The sequence below is a fragment of the Pelodiscus sinensis genome, chromosome 1, assembly GCF_049634645.1.
Source record: "Pelodiscus sinensis isolate JC-2024 chromosome 1, ASM4963464v1, whole genome shotgun sequence".
Classification (NCBI taxonomy): Eukaryota; Metazoa; Chordata; order Testudines; family Trionychidae; genus Pelodiscus; species Pelodiscus sinensis.
In genome coordinates this window covers 195,944,808-195,962,449 of record NC_134711.1, presented here as the reverse complement: position 1 = coordinate 195,962,449, position 17,642 = coordinate 195,944,808, and the positions used below count along the sequence as shown (strand labels likewise).

General features: G+C 45.0%; 1 long non-coding RNA gene across 9 annotated transcripts in view; it reads left to right on the top strand.

The window, feature by feature from the left end:
• Window positions 1-16,263, top strand: part of LOC112547560 (uncharacterized) — a 68,918-nt gene extending 52,655 nt beyond the window's left edge. For 3 of the 9 annotated variants that reach the window (XR_012898400.1, XR_012898411.1, XR_012898384.1), the window contains 4 exons: window positions 3,832-3,975; window positions 5,261-5,452; window positions 6,744-13,061; window positions 14,497-16,263. This is a non-coding gene — a long non-coding RNA (uncharacterized LOC112547560). The remainder of the gene's footprint in view (window positions 1-3,831; window positions 3,976-5,260; window positions 5,453-6,743; window positions 13,062-14,496) is intronic. The other 6 variants (XR_012898415.1, XR_012898390.1, XR_012898387.1 and 3 more) reach the window with 6 other exon arrangements.
• Window positions 16,264-17,642: the final 1,379 nt, after the last annotated feature.

Genomic DNA, 17,642 nt, shown 5'->3' with positions numbered 1-17,642 from the left:
AAGAGCGTCTACACTGGCCCCAATCCTCCGGAAAAAAAGCCCTTTTCCGGAGGATCTTATTCCTACTCCGGCTTTTTTTCCGGAGGATCGGGGCCAGTGTAGACGCTCTTTTCTGGCTTTTCTAAAAGCCGGAAAAAAGCGGCGGACATTTTTATTTAAATGCCGTGGGGGATATTTAAATCCCCCGCGGATTTCCCTATTACGACCTGTGAAATTAACATGCCCCTTTCGGAAAAGGGGCCAGTGTAGACGAGCCCTCTATGTTCTCAGACTTTACAATTGTGATGCGACATCATTGGAGTTGGCCCACAATGTTTAATTGCAATTCCAACTAGCTCTGTAAAGATTTGCATGATACAGCAGGTCATTGGCAATAATGTTCTGCATTTGCATTGCTCTTTGCCGCTAAGCTATGGTGAGCATTTTCCAGGATTAACTTTGCTCTGCTTCTCAATTGGTTTTGATGGGTTTAGCAAGGAGACTTTTTCTTAGCCAGTGTGGAGAAGCTAATGTGCTTAGTTCTCAAGCTTTTTAACAAGTGCATAAGGCAGATCCTTCTCTCCTGTTTTTGCCACAGAGGGAATGTAGCTAGTGGAAAACCCACTTGATGCAGTTTGAAATCTATTAGAGGAAAGCTATATCACTTCTCTCCAGTCCCCACATGCACAATCTGCATGTCTGTGGCTGGGCATCTGTGGGTAAAGCAAGGGGAGTTAGGCTCAAGGTAGCCCCAGTTCCAGCAAGCCTAAAGGGGAATACCCAGGATGGGAGTCAGCAGGGCTTAAATTCTCATTAAGTATTTCCCAGAGCCCCTCATTTGGGACTCCAGGTTTCAGCTGCAGGGTGGAGAGTCTTGCAGCTTCAGCCATATGGGGCATTTCACAGTAAATGGCTGCAGCCCTGTGGGTTTGAAAATATTCACTAGAGCACTGCTGTGGACTGGTCCAGCTGAATTTAAGCCCTGAGCAACAGTGTCTGAATGGTGAGCAGGTTAACAAGAAAACTCACGAGTTAATTTCTGGTGAAGAGATTTGCTCTATAAGGACAAAACTTCATTCCTTCCCTTGCCAAATCATTACTCAAAGTCTACTAGGAAAAACTCTTCCACTTCACAAAAGCATCTTCACCCTTCTTCTCCACCAAGGCATACAAAATACAGTAATTCCTCATTGTAACACTATAGATATGTTTCAGAAAATGATTGTGTTAAGTGAAAATGTGTTATGTGGGGTCAATTTTCCCATTGAAAATAATGGAAAAGGTGGGGATTGCATTTCAAGCAGTGGTGTCTGTTGGGACCAGGACATACAGTTGGGGGAGAAAGGGGACTGGGTTACAGCAGGGAGGGGAGGTGTTTGGCTCTGGGGAAGGGAAGAGGAGGAGAGGGGAGGGGGATTGTGTTGGGAGTATGCCCATGTGACGGGTCTGCCGGGACCTGCACTGTGTCCGGAAAGGGGGGGTCGCCGGGGAATAGTGCAGCGAGTGGCGAACCCTTCGCTGCTTTGCAGGGAGGCAGGGGAAGCCCCGCACAGCCGCCAGCAATGGCCAGCTGGGGAAATTATGTTATTCCAGGGACGGTCATGTAATTCAAAAAATGTTCCCTAAAAAAAAAAATTGTGCTATCGCGAAAACTTGTTAAGCGGGCATGTGTTAAATGAGGAATTAATGTAAAACTCAATCTATACTCTAAGGCTACGTCTAGACTACAGGCTTCTTCGGAAGAAGGTTTTTTCGGAAGAGATCTTCCGAAAGAGAGGGTCCACACTGCAAAAGTGCATCAAAAAAGTGATCTGCTTTTTTGAAAGAGAGCGTCCAGACTGAATGGACACTCTCTCGCATGTAAACTATGATTGCTATGGACAGAATAGCCACCAGGGCACCTGTGCTTTTTCCTCTTCTTCTGAAAGAACTCCCTCTTCCCCGTCCACACATGCCTTTTTGTGAAAGAGTTCTTTCATAAAAAGGCTTCTTCCTCGTAGAATGAGGATTACCAATGCCAGAAAAACCCCTGCGTTCTTTTGATTTTCTTGCGGAAGAACGCAATTGCAATGTGGACATTCCTCAAGTTTTGTTGGAAAAACGGCTGTTTTTTTGACAAAGCTCTGTAGTGTATATATAACCTTAGAGTATGTCTACAGCAGTGGTGCCCAGCCTTTCTCTGCCATGGCACATCTTGAGCTCTAAAGGCTCTTTTCTCTGCCCCCAACTGGTGGCAGTAGGGGGGAAGGCTTGGGACAGAGGAGCCAATCTGTTGTTCTTACAGGAGGGGCGGAGGGAAGAGAGGGACGTTGGGCTTTGATGGGTTGCTCCACCCCTGGAGGAGGTGGGGAAGTGAGGCAGATGGCCAATCAGAAGGCAGCATCCCTCCTTGCTCTCACATGCACTTTTCCAAATAATTCTGCCATACACCAGTTCCGGCCTGATGACACACTATTTGGAAACCCCTGGTCTACAATACAGGCTCTGTTCCAGCATAGCTATACTGGCATAGCCCCATAGTGTAGTCACAACCTACATCACCATGTTTTCAATTGATGGCAAAACATTACCTTCCCAAAGCACATTAGAGACATGGAGAAAAGACCTCTTCCATCAATATAGCTGTTTCTAACCTCAGAGTCATATCAGCAAAGCTATGTGCATGAGGAGTGTGGTTTTTCATACCCCTGACCTATATAGCTATGCCAAGATACCTTTCAAGTGTAGACCAAGCTTCAGGTGAAGCACTTCAGTGAAGCAAAAATAATTACCACCTCTCTGTCTTCCCCCATTGATGTTTCTACTGAATGCAAGGCTGCCAGCAGAGAGAACAAAAGAGGCAACTGCCCCGGGGCCCACCAGTATAAAGGGGCCCAGGCTCTCAGCTGCTGCTGCTATTGTGTCCATTAAATCATTGCCAGAGCTCTGGATGGTGGGCTCTAGGAGGTGCAAAAGGGCTGGTTGGGGGAGGCTATCCTCTGTCTCCTCCCTTCTGCCTGAGGACCCTCCCCTCTCCCAAAGGCCCCACCTCTTCAGGAGTACAGATCCAGACCCCCCGATCTTTCCCAGGGTCCTGGTAAGCCTGTCAGCCACCCTGGCTGAATGCAACAGAACTAGATTGCTACATTGACTGTCACTTTAATGGTTTGAATGGAGTGTGCCACCTGCATCTGAGAACCTCAGTGGGTATAAATAAGAGGTGGTTTTTGTTTTCCCAGCTCTTGGTGAGTCTGAGTTTGGCATCACAAAGTCACAGTTTGGACTCAGGTCTTGTTTTGTCCAATCACACTAGTCAGGCAGCAGGTGAAACGTTCAGATAATTATTTCATTTTATGACCGGGCACTACATTTACTTTAAAAAAAAAAATCCCCTTTTTACAAATCAGCTTTCAAGATCAAGACACACTCTCTTTATATATTGCCTACATCTATTTCTAAAGCTAAAGTTAATCCGCTAGAAAGCAGAGAATGAAACCCAGCCCAAAATTAAATATAAGCAATGGTCCTCACTGCTCACATGTGTGAATGGCACGCATAGATTATGATTAACACATGCTGTTCTCCTTTCAGTCTGTGCAAAAGTGTCCTGTTACAAAGGGTGGTCAGCTTCACAGCACTGTAATGAAATTATGAACAGTGCATGGGTTTCTTCCAGCCCAGAATTTCTGAGATGCTCACTAGGACAATGAAACAATAAGAATAAGATAAAGGATCTGTGACGGGGTGCCTCCGCCCCGCACTATAAATGGACCTATGGGCAGGGCCCAGGTGTCTGAAAGGGTCCAGCTGGCGGAGAGGGCCCTCCCCCATGGTTTTGCTGGGCATGCTCACTGGTGAACTGCATTATAAAAGGCCCTGAGCCGGCTCACTTGGGGCTGATAGCCGAGGGGGAAGGACCGGCAAGGCCAGCTCCTGACCCAGAGGAGTCCATGCAGCTGGAACCAACGCTACAACCCCAGCCGCCGCACCAACCCCAGACCTGGAGACCATGGAGAGGTATGACCGCAGGGGAACAGTGGGGAGATAGGAAGCAGCCCAGGGCAGGGAGTAACAGGGCCCCGAGTTCTCAGTGGGTTGAGGGGAGTCACTGCCAATAGGGCTCTGGGATGGGACCCGGTGGAGTGGGAGGGCCCAGGTCCCGTATCCTCATGCCCTGTGGCACCCCCAAGCCCAAGAGGACCCACAGGCTTAAGGACTAGGCCCAAGAGGGGGGACTCTTAAGACTGAGCCGCCGGGCCCAAAATGAGGGAGATCCTTATCAAGGGGTTGCACCCTTTGACAGGATCCAAATATATGACACTTCGAATGAATTCCTTGGATTTAGAGGTTGTTACTGTAGTTATCTCTGCCCTGAGCTCAAGTTTCATAGAATTACAGAAATGTAGGGCTGGAAGGGACCTTGAGAAGTCATCATCTCCCGACCCTTGCACTGAGGCAGACCTAAGTAAACCTAAATTACCAGGACAGGTGTCTGTCCAACTCCTTCTTAACCCCCCCTAGGGATAGGGCTTCCACAACCTCCCTTGGAAGTCTATTCTAAAACCTAACTAACATTATAGGTAGAAAGAATTTCTAAATCTCCCTTGCTTCTTGTCCTATCATCAGTGGACCTGGAGAACAATTGATTGCAGTTCCCCTTATAAAAGTCCTCAATATAGTGGAAGACATTCATCAGGTTCCACTTCAGTCTGCTTTTCTCAAGACGCAACAGGCGCCCACTTTAACCTTTCCTCATAGGTCACATTTTCTAAAACTTTTATCATTTTTGTTGCTCTCCTCTGGACTTTCTCCAGTTTGACTATATCTTTCCAGATGTGTGGTGCCCAGTATTGGACACAGTCATCCAACTGACACCTCACTAGTGCTGAGTATAGCAGGACAATTACTTCCTGGATCTTACATATAACACTACTGCTAATATACCCCAGAATTATATTAGTCCTTTATGCAACTGCATCATACCATTGTCTCATATTTAATTTGTGATTTGGCTTTCAACCCACAATCCTTTTAGTAGTACAACAACCAAACCAGTTTTTCAGTTGTGCACCCATCTTATAATAGTTTTATCTAGACCATGTTTCCATAGTTTGCTTATAAGAATGTGATGTGGGATTGTGTCAAAAGTGTAATTAAACTCAAGCTATAATATGTCTGCTGCTTCCCCCCCATCCATGAGACCAGTAACCCTATTAAAGTTTACTGATCAGCCAGTGAGAGTTTTTGTTCTGGTGACTTGTAAATATTTCTAATTCTATCCTTCCCACATGGAATTTGCTAGCTTCTGCAATGCTGGATTGAGCCTCGAGAGGTCCTACCTTACGGACTACCACAATGAAAGTTAACAGAGCCTTCTAACACCATTTCCCAGCAAGGAGCAAGCACCAACCAAAAGCCTTGAGCCACACATCAGAGAAGGGTCTCTGTGTGTTTGGTTGGTTGGGTGCGGTGTTTTTCTCTTAATAACCTGCAGGTGAGATATGGAGGAGTTCTGGAATAAAACTAAATAGCTGATAAGTCTTTTCATGATACTTTTTAACCTAGGTCTCAAAACACTTTACAGAGATTGGTATTATTCCGCCCATTTCACAGATGAAGTAACTGGGGCTGTTTTTCCAAAAAAGCTTCAATTATGTCCACATTGCAATCACGTTCTTTCAAAAAAAATTGAAAGAATAGAGGCTTTTTCCAACAGTAGTAAACCTCTTTCTATAAGGAAGAATGCTTTTTCTGAAAGAGCTCTTTTGGAAAAAGGCATGTGTAGACAGGAAAGAGGCAGTTTTTTTGAAAGAAGAGGCCTCCAGGAAAAAGCACAGGTGTCCTGGTGGCTACTCTGTCCACAGCAATCAGAACTTAAATGCAAGATAGCATCCAATGAATGTGGACGCTATCTTTCAAAAAAGTACATCACTTTTTCATTGCACTTTTGGGCTACGTCTACACTGGCCCCTTTTCCGGAAGGGGCATGTTAATTTCAGCTATCGTAGTAGGGAAATCCGCGGGGGATTTAAATATCCCCCGCGGCATTTAAATAAAAATGTCCGCTGCTTTTTTCCGGCTTTTAGAAAAGCCGGAAAAGAGCGTCTACACTGGCCCCGATCCTCCGGAAAAAAAGCCCTTTTCCGGAGGCTCTTATTCCTACTTTGAAGTAGGAATAAGAGCCTCTGGAAAAGGGCGCTTTTTCCGGAGGATCGGGGCCAGTGTAGATGCTCTTTTCCGGCTTTTCTAAAAGCCGGAAAAAAGCAGCGGACATTTTTATTTAAATGCCGCAGGGGATATTTAAATCCCCCGCGGATTTCCCTACTACGATAGCTGAAATTAACATGCCCCTTCCGGAAAAGGGGCCAGTGTAGACGAGCCCTTGCTGTTTAGATGCTGTCTTTCAAAAGAAGTTTTTCCAGAAGATCTCTTCTGGAAAAGCTTCTTCTGAAAGAAGCCTGCAGTCTAGACATAGCCTGGGCTACAGAAAGTCAGTGCATCAATAGCAGAGCTAGCAACTGAAGTCAGCTCTACTAACTGCCAAACTGATGTCCTGTTTACTAGATTATGTAGAAGTAGGCTGTTCCTGTGTCATCTCCCTAGCATAGTTTCAAGTGAAATATTAAATTTATTTAGTGTTTACATTGTGGAAAATCTAGAATCAGGATCAGGCCCCCTTGTGTTAGATGCGAACAAATATATATGAAAATACATAAGTCACTTTCCTAAAGAGCTTACAATCCATGTAAATTTTGTACTAAAACTATTATTTTTCACATCTGCAGATTCCTTATTAGCAGCAAGCAGAATCCATGGAACTGACATGCTAATCCAGATAGGTAAATGCATTTTATGGGTAAAGGTAGGTATATTTCCATTCCAAAGGCATTCATTCTGCAATAGCAAAATTCATGAAATGATTTCTTTACTCTGATTTATTGACAGAATTTCTGCCTCACTTCAGCCTCCTGAATAGGAATAATAGGAAATATGTGGCTAGTAAATGTTTTAAAATCTCAAAATATTAAACATTGATGGAGTATCAGAAGTGGATATAGTCACATCTAGACATGACTGAAAATCCATTGAAGGATGGCTTGTAATGTTCCATCTATTTTTTCCATCCCCATGCAGAATGAATTTTATGTACACAGTGGCACATGCACCACCAGTAGAAACACATGCTGCTGGCTGTGGGCGCTCTGCTAATCAGCTGGGTGGTATTTCAGTCTTTCTTGGGTGGCCACCCAAGCACTCAGTTTATAGGGAACACTGGCTGGCTTGGTGCCATAGCAGCATGGGCTGATTCAGAATTATGGTTTAGAGGAAGAACAATCACATTAAATGTAAGTGAAACTCTCACCTCCCTATACTCTCTACACTCTACTATTTTAAAAAATATATATTATATATTAAATTTGACAGCAAAGTAATGGTGTGGTTATATAACCTTGCTATGGACCTAACAAAGCTAGGGAATAATGGCTTTGCATTTTTAGCTTTCCACTGACTCAGAGGTTTTGTGTTTGTTAAATCAGACCATCTCTTAGCGGTGATGGAATAACTAATGTAAACTAATTGAGTTTGGACCACTTAAGCAGATGGCTTTCCCCTCTTTGTGCTGTTGTTTGGTCAAACAGAGTACAGTGTGCTGTCCTGTTCCCTAGGGATTAAGCATGTGTTTTTGCAAGTGCTAAATCAGTATCTAATTTTGGACGGGGGTTAAAACCATGTAAATAGTTAAACATGTGCCCAGCGTATTAAGGGGCCAGCTAAATGAATGCTGCAGGGGGGTTTCAGATTCATCTTTATTATTAAACATCTGTTAAAAGCATTCACTGATCTGTCTGTATCTGAGCTAGAGATGTGCAGAGTATATTTAACATTATTTTTATTAATTTTTATTGCCTGTGTTTTTGATGGTAGTGAGGTGCCAACTTTGTGGTGACTTTCCCAAGAAGTGCTGAAATCCTGCTCTGCCCCATGCCCTAAATCATCCTGCCCCTTCTCCCAAGCCCCCATCTACACTGCCTCTTCTTCCCCCTAATCATCTCCCTTCCCCCTAGAACTTCCCACACACTTCTGAACAGCTGATATCACAGTGGACAGGAGATGCTGGGGAGGAGGGAGAGGAGATGCTGGGGAGTGAGGAGGGTGGCTATCAGCAGGTGCTGAGCATTCACTATTTTTTTTTTCTGTGGATGCTGTAGCACTTGGCATTACAGGGATTCCCGGCTGCAGAGCAACCTGTGTGGAGTCTGAGTCTGCTGCAAGAAGAGCGGCCCCTAGGGCTGTAGACACACATCTGGACCTACGCAAGAAAATTTGCAGGGCAATGCCACACCTCCATTGAAGCAGCAGTGGTCACATTGAAATGCCACTGACTCACTTTGAAGTGCTGAAGGGTATGATGGCAACAAGCCAGGAGCCTGCGGGGTCACTTTGAACTGGTTGGCTGCAGGCTGGCTGTGCTTCACAGATTGTAGGGCTACCACCTGAGCCTTTGCTCCTGTACATTTGAATATGAATCCCCTGGCCAAGACTCACTTTTGACTTTAACCTATGGGCTCAAGTCATGCTGTGAGGAAAAGCAGGTGCCCAATATGACCATACATGGCTTTTCTTTCTGCTTTAGTCCAGGGCACCATGTAGGAAAATAGCCATCTTATGGGATATCTGCACTGGTAACCAGCAGCAACCAAGCTCTGGATTCGTGGGAATTTTCATTTAGTTTGTTTTTATTCCTTAAAAGCAATCTAAGGGTATGTCTACACATCAACGTTAATTCGAAATAACAGCCGTTATTTCGAATTAACTTTCCTAGCATCTACACAGCCAAACTGCTATTTCGAAATTAATTCAAAATAGTGGAGCGCTTATTTCGAATTTGGTAAACCTCATTCTACGAGGAATAACGCCAAATTTGAAATATCTAATTTGAAATAAGCACTGTGTAGACGCTTATTTCGAAATAGGGGGTTTCCAGCCCTTCCCAGTTTCCCCTGGTGGCCACTCTGGCCCAAACCAGGAAAACTCCTCTCCTCTCCCCCAGTCCCAGAGCCCTTAAAGGGGTAGACTCTGGCCACAGTTCAGGTGCAGATCCAGGCCTGCCAGCAGTCGCTGCCCCTAACCCAGTGGCCTCACAATGAGCCAGGCAGCCAGTGCCAGCCAGCTGTCCACTGCCCAGTCCCCCAGCTCCCAGGAGCCAGCCCGGGGCCGGAGATGGCGGGCACCTTCCTGGACTAGTGCGGAGGTCATGGACCTCATTGAGGTGGGGGGTGGCCTCCAACATCCATGATCTCCACACTAGATGGAGGAACACAGCCGTCTATGGCCAGATAGTTGCCACCATGGCCACAAAAGGGCACATGCGCACCAAGGAGCAGGTGCGCATGAGAATAAAAGATTTAAGGCAGGCGTATGCCAGGGCCACACGGGGCAGCTCCCCAAAAGGGGCAGATACCTGCCCCTATTTTGGCGACCTGGACCGCATCTTGGGGGGTGGGACGGTCCTTGCCACCCCGGGGGGCACCGATTCGGGAACAGAGGGCCCTGACCAGGACGTGGAGGAGGAGCCACAGGAGTCGAGATGGAGGGTGCCACGCTGCCAGGACCACCGAGCCCTCCCAGCAGCAGAGTCATCAGGGTCATCCGGGGAGGCCACAACATGTGAGTGCCATCACTGTCCCCTTACCGGGGTAGGGGGGAGCGAGGAGAGAGACCAGGGACCTCGCATGGGCCTTGCTTACCACGGATCACGCAGCAACCTGTGCCCGTGCGAGCACGTGTCGTGCCACCCCTGGGCAGGTGGCTCCAGCTGCGTGCCACACAGGGGCCTTGGCCTGATAGCCACACGCGTGTGTAAAGAGACATGACATGCTCCTAACCCCGGAGCAGGCCACAGCAGGACACCGTCCCTTCACAAGCCCCCTCTACACAGAGGCAGGGGACATCTCCCCACCACACACACACATACCTCAGCCACACTATACACAGCACAGGGGCATGGGTGCAATCTCAGGGCAGCTCCCACTCCCGGGGATAGCCAGACATTCTGACCATGGCCTCTGTGCAAGCACGTCAGCTCGGACGGTGCAGGGCACAGTCATCCTCACCTCGCAGAGGCGGGGCTGAGCTTCACCCACTGTGTCCCCAGGGAGAACTGACCACTTCTCTTGTTTCTCCACAGCCGGACCAGCAGCACGTGCAGGGTGCACCACCCCGCCCAAGACATGCTCCCACACCTGAGGGCTCCGCAGGACCACCCGAACACTGCAGGGGTACCGACAGCAGCACCTGGGGGCCCTGCGAGCCCTGAACTGCACCGTGGAGCACTGGGTGCAAGAAGATCAGGAGTTTCAGCAGGAGCTGCTTACCCAGTGTCATGCCATCTACCAGCACCTGCAGACCCTGGTGCAGAGCGTGCTGCCTCCTGCCGCTCCAGTGCCTGCTGCCTCCCCAGCTACTGCTCCTCCTCCCAATCCTCCTCCCTCCCGCTTCTCCCTCCACACCCTCCTCAACATCCGCACCCTCCTCCTCATCCCCCCAGGGATGCCGAGGCCCCCGCACCCGCTGTGCTGGGAGACAGTTGGCCCAGTGAGACTCCCACCCCTGAGCCCTGAACTTCCCCTCCCACTTCTTCCCCTTGCTTCCCCCTTCTAGCTCCCTCCTCCCAGGTTTCCCCCTCCCCTCTCCCACCTCCTTTCCCCAGTCTCCCCAGAGTTTCACCCCCCCACCAGTTTTGTTAAAGAGTTTGTATTTATGAAAAAACGTGGTTTTTATTTGACATCAGGCAGGGGGGTTGGGGTGAGGGTGGGAAAGTGGAAGGATGTGCGGGAGGAATGAGGCATAAGCCCCTAGTGGAGCAGTCCAGAGAGGCTCTTAGTGCTCCTCAGGGTGGAAGTTCTTTCACAGGGCCTCATGGATACTGACAGTCCCCCAATGGACCTCCTGAATGGCAGCCTGCAGAAAGTGCAGCCAGGCTGGTAGCACCGCATCCACAAGAAGCACCAGAGTGCCCAGGGGCAGCTCTGGCTCCATGTTGCAGAGTGCTGTGGTATCCCGAGTGAAGACAACCAGACACCTCAGACACAAATGCTTTGCTGTCCCTCATCGAGGTAGGAAAGCAAGCAGGGACACCTGAGAACCTGGGGGAGAGGACGAGGTGTCCCTTTAAGCACAGGTCTCAGATGGCAGCAGCCTCACACAGTAAGTTCTGACGTGATGCCCTGCCTGACCTGGTTCCGGACAGCCTTAAATGCGAATAGTGTCCACTCAGTGTGGATGTGGTATTTTGAAATACAAAATTCTATTTCGAACTGCGTTTTTTATGTAGACGTGTTATTTCGAAATATCTTATTTCGAATTAAGATATTTTAAAATAATGCGGTAGTGTAGATGTACCTGAAGAGAAGAGATTTTTACTGCATGCCTCTCAGCTTCAGCAATTCCCTTTCCTGATTTTCGAGCAATCTTTCACTTTCTCACACACCAAGAAGAAACCGATTATTTAAATGTAGTGAAGTATCTGATATAAAATGATGTAGTCCATGAAATTCCTCTCCTCATTCATCCCCTAGCTCCCATGTAGGACTGCCTTTCCAGCCTATATGGCACACAATAATTCAATGTTCCAAGGCCTTCCCAACAGATCACTGCATATCGTCAGTATCTAAAGGTAACTGAAAAATGGGCTGCTTCAGCTTTACCCTCCAAATTCTTCTGTTTAAGTCAGACCTTGGATGTTATTTTGACAAAGGCTTCACAATGTTGATTTCCTTGTATTCGTAGCAAAGAAAGGAAAATGAGAGCAAGGTACACAAGGCACAACAATCTCAACAACTATTTGGAGAAATCCAGAACTTTGGAATCACAATAAGCATTAATTATGCAGAAAAGCAACAGGGACTAATAATGTTGGTTCAATTTTCAGTTTGTGCTAAAGCCCTACATTTTTTCCCCCCTGAAAGCAACAGAATGGTAACTGAAGGATGAATTTAACTTTCACTCTCCTCTCTACCATCCCCTCATATGTGCATTTTGAGTGGCATGCATACCACATATTTGTAGCTAAGAAATATTGTAAGTAGAATAGTCAAGTTGCTTTTAACAATGCACATTTATGTGCCATGGCTAAAAGGTCCTGGTAAATGGCCAGGTGCTCTGATTCACTGATGTAAGTTTGGAGTTCCTCTGAGTTTACACCAACACAACTGGGAAATAGAATGTTCCCATTGACCCCTTGCTGAAAGAGCCTGAAATGAATTTGAGGGTCTGAGGTCAGTCCCTGGTGGCTCTTAGTCAACAGTGTAAAAGTACCATATGTAGTTTGTCACAATTAATGTAGTCTTCGCTCAGCTGTGGCTGCAGAGCGAAAGTGACTCTGTTCATTTCAATGCCTAAGCAGATCTGCCTTTTCTGTTTAAAGGTCATTAAAACAGCAAGGAGGAGATCATGTGGCTGCTGTATGGGCTATAGCTGATTGTCAAAAGGGGGAGTTGATTTCCAGGATTCTAGATACCTTAAAACCATGAAATTAGAAACAGCCTTGTGTGTTCAGCGGAAGGAACAGGGTTCAGGCAAACAGTGGCATTCAAACCTTCCCTTCAAAGTATTTCTGTGAGGATTAATTAGCTGAAATCCTTTGTTTTTTATCTCTTCAGGGAAGTCCATTGAGAATTTATTGCTGGGCCACTAATGAATTTTTAAACTGCCAAAGAGTAATGTAAATAACTGCGATCCCCATCTGTTACACTACCATTATCAGGTCAAAATATATGCATACTATTGCTTCAAGTAAAGGGTACGTCCTGAGGTGGGCAAAGAGTGCTTATAGAAACCACGCATAGCACTGTGGATTAGAGCAATTAATTGGAACTCCTTAACTGCATCTGAAAGAGCTTCCATGCAAACAATTGGATGATGGTTGCAATATGGGGTCCAGGAGGAGAGGTTTTTTTTTAAATGAGCACATAAGCATTTTTTTTCAGGTTCATTGTAGTAAGCATAGAAGGATGTTGCCTATTGATGTGTGTGGAAAGACAGCTGCTTGTGACAATGGGCTTTGTGGCAGGCTCTTACATGGCGGAATGTGCACACCCAATGTAAGTCCCAGGGTATAACTTAGCCATTGGCATTGCTTCATATGTGACCCCGTTTTGTTCCCCTGGCTCTATTACAGTATGTGAATACATTCTTTTATAACTGCTGCAGTACCCAATGAAGATGCACCTTAATGAGTTTTAATTACTAACTGGTATTAATCTACCCCTTAAACCCTTTATTTTTAATTATTACTGTTTTTTAGCCTTCATGGACCTTTTTGAAAAAAATGAATTCATGATGGGTGTGGTTTTAAGAGAACTTGTCTCCAGTATTTTTCTTTTTAATTTATGGAGAGGAAAACAAAATGTTTCTGGTCTTGAATAGACAATCACCCTGAAAACAATTGCTTCTAAAACCAGTTGCAAGGATTGGCACACTAGGCAGAGTCAATGGAAAGTAGCTGCGTTAGTGTGTAATTGAGAAAACTTTAAAAACAGTGAGTAGTCCTGCAGCACCTTAAAGACTAACAAAACATATAGATGATATCATGAGCTTACCATGAAGAAGGGGGTTATGCCCACGGAAGCTCATGATACCATCTACATTTTTTGTTAGTCTCGATGGGTATGTCTACACTACCCTCCTAATTCGAACTAGGAGGGTAATGTAGGCATACCGCACTTGCAAATGAAGCCCAGGATTTGAATTTCCCGGGCTTCATTTGCATGAAGCCAGACGGTGCCATTTTTAAATGCCGGCAGTTCGAACCCCGTGCCGCGCGGCTACACGCGGCACGGAGTAGCTAGTTCGGATTAGGCTTCCTAATCCGAACTAGCTGTACTCCTCATTCCACGAGGAGTGGCGCCGGCCGGCTTCATGCAAATGAAGCCCGGGAAATTCAAATCCCGGGATTCATTTGCAAGTGCGGTATGCCAACATTACCCTCCTAGTTCGAATTAGGAGGGTAGTGTAGACATACCCTAAGGTGCTGCAGGATTACTCACTGTTTTTAAAGTTTTTTCAGTAACTTCAGTGGGCAAAGATCAGGCTCCAGGATTGTAAGATGCTCCCAAATCACCCCAGTGCCCTACTTCCCCCATTAATATTCTGTAATTGGCACGTGTTCTGTTAGCTTTTGAGGGCTAGCTTTGCAGAAAGACAGCCTTTCAAAAATTAAAATGCTAAGTAGTCTGGTCTACTATGTATCTGAGAGAGTTTGTTTGACTGTGAATGTGTCTGTCTGTTTTGGTTGTGCTAGGAAAATGGGATGTGCCTGAAATGAAATTGTTTCTCATAAAATGGAAAGGGAGAGCGCTGCTAGCAGGGACAGTTATACTGTATAATGACCACAAGGGGCAACAATGGGCCAGAATTGGGGACCAGAACAGCTATAAACCCATTGATACAGGAGAGGACAGGGGTGGGGAAAGGAATGGCTATCTACTGCATATTTGAAAGAGTTTGTTTGTGTGTGTCTGTCTGTCTGTTCCCCAGTTGGGAGACATGCATCCCTCCCCCTGCTGTGCCAGATGCATTGGCCATGGACAGCGCTTTTTACCTGGCTCCAGGTTGCTGCGGTGAGAGATGGTTGGAAATGTTCTCTTCCCCCAGGGCAGCCTGTATACTGAACCCCTCATCTGCACTCCCACCCCAGAGCAATGATTTAAATGAAGAAAAACAAAAATTATTTGAGTTAAGGATCTGCACAACACCGGGTAAATCTTCTAGTAATATATAAGCTTTACTGCACAAAAACTACAAATATAGTATCCTCTTCAACCAAGAGTGGGCAGAATTCATCCTTGGACTGAACATGACTGATGGAGTTCTGCAGTATGGTCCATACCTGCCTTCATCTTCAATGCCAAGATACAGAGACAGATATTTGGGTCTAATTGTGTCCATATGGTTTCTTATCATTTTGTTGCATAAAGAAAAAAGATACCCCACCACTGATGAGTAGATAAGAAATTCTGCAGAAGGCATTAGGGAACAACTTGAGAACAGTTTGGGTAACTCTGCCCTAAAATCTAGCACTTGATCTAATACTGGGTTATGAATCAGAATGAAATTCATACCACTTTTAATTATGGAAATGTATTCTAGATTCACTTGTACCGGGGTGCATGCTGGGAGGCTGCTGCTGCTTAGTTACTATTTGTAAGTTCACACTGTTTCATTTACAAGTGCTGTATCAGAATATATTTGCCCATGACCTGGATAAATCACAAACATCTCCTATCTAGATGGAGTGTTCTATGATTCCGTGCATCTGCTTCTGACAAATAAAATATGTCAGCTAAAACATTGAATTCAAATGTAATACCTTACAAAAATTTAAAAACCCTTTAAATGAAGGACGTCACTTAATCGCTAGTGCCTCTGCTCCCCATCTGTAAAATGGAGACAATACTTCCCCTTTGCCATTGCTGCCTCATTTATTTATATTGTAGGATCTACAGGACAGGGACTGCCTTCCACTCTGTGTATATACCATGATGCCTAATACAATAGGGCCTTGATTTGAGTTGAGGTATGCAGGAGCTAAAGTAATAATAATGGTACTACTGTTTTAAATATGCAAAAATCTGCAACCAAAGGTAATTATGGTAATAGAACTTTACAGCTGAGATTTTAATCACACAGAAGCTAAGAAATTCATGTGTGTGGTTAGCCAGTGTTGTAAATTGTCTGTCTCCTGGGTTAATAGAATTTTCTTTCTGTATGTTACATTAACACTAATAGCTTAGGTTCAAATTCTGCTCTTGGTTAGGCAGGCATGACTCCCTATTCACTCAGTGACACTGCACATGGTAATAAACACTACAAGGTGTTTTGTCAGCAGGATGAGGCCTTACTTTGCCAGCTGTAACTAGCTAAAAATTTTAAATGGGATTTTCTACTAGACAAGGGTGACTGGAAGCAAAAGTGAAACTGGTGACATTGTTGACATTGTCCACACTGATGAAATATGGGGAAAATGGCATCCATGTTAAAAATGACATTCATTTCTAATAATGTAAGATATTATCAGTAAAGCAAGGAAAAATTGTATTTAACATTATTTTTAACCATATAATAGCCTTTTAAAAAAAGTGGGGGAGGGACCTATGCATGAATTTACTTATGCAATCTACCATGGCTATCACTGAGTAAAGGTAAAATGCATATATGCATTTATTTGAATGTGTGAGCTAACAATTATGCTTCCAAATAAAGGCACCATCACCTTGAGAGTGCCAGAGCATTGATGCTCCATGACCCTGGCTTCATAATTGCTTATTTGCATGTTTAATCACAGATATGACTGGTGCAATTATTTCAGCTTAGACATCTGGATATATGTATTCCATGCATATTTCAGATAGTATGGAAAATAATGTGTTGTAACTACACAATATTTTACTTTCACTCATTTATAATGTGTTTCACCCACTGTTTTTTGCATATTGTGCTTTGGGACATTCCTCACTGAATTCCATGTACTGCACCTGTCAAGTTTTAAATGTTTAAATGAGAAGGATTTTTCAGTATCTGAACACAAAGAAACATCTGACCATTTTTAACTAAGTGAGAAAATTGATTTCTAGTAGAATAGTTCGAAAATAACTAAACAGAGTTTAAGCAAACCTTCCAAAGAGATTCACTTCAGAGCACTGAACAAGCATGATACATTTCTATCCACAAGGCTGTCTGAGAGGAAAGGAACAGGACGGGGAAAATAGGAGTATAGAATGAAAAAGCCATTTTATCTGAAGTAATCAGTATAATTCTGAAAGTCACTTGTTAAAATCTTTTTGCTGATGTAGAGTCCAGAACACAAAACTAGTGAGTTACTCATCATCAGTTATAAATATTCAAATTGGAGACAGACTGAAGTCACAGACCTTCCATTCCAATCCAAATTTTAAACAACGTCTCTCACTTCCCTCCCCTCCCAACCCCCAGAAAGTTCAGAAGTATTTGCATCAGGGATTTTGGTTAATGCTCATCTCTAATTATAATGTATTTTGCATTTCCATAGCGTTTCCCATTTGTAGATCTCAAAGCACTTTGCAAACCCCAATTAAGCCTCTCAAGACCCTTGTGCTATATGGAAGTATTATCAGCTTCATTTCTGTAGATGGATAAACTGAAGCACGGGGAGATTAAGTACTGCAGCTTGCCCAAGGTCACAGAAGATGTCAGTGGCAGAGCCAAAAATAAAATTTAGGAGTCCTGATTCAGTTGCTTAATCTACTCAGTCAACCAGACTCCCTCTTTAGCAGTCTGTAGTGTATTACAAACTGAACTGTAGCTGTTGGCAGGCTTACCACAGCCTTAAACACAATAAAACCATCCCCATTTCCTTTTACCCACTTCACTTGGGCTTCACTAGTGCTGAACTCCAGGTTGAACAGGGAAGGGTTTCACTTGTTCTGACCTTCAACTATCAGCTTCCTCTTGCTTGTATTCTTAGGTATGGATAAGAGAGGATGAAAGGTTGCTAGGTTAATCTGAATCTAATCCAAAGCATGTATAAGCTCCTGAAAAACTCTGCCTTTTGCTCCGTGCTGTGACTAGCTGTCCTAGGCACTGCAAACGGGAAATCAAGCAGTTGGGTATATTTCAATCTCTTTTCCATTTCTAAACTGTGTGAC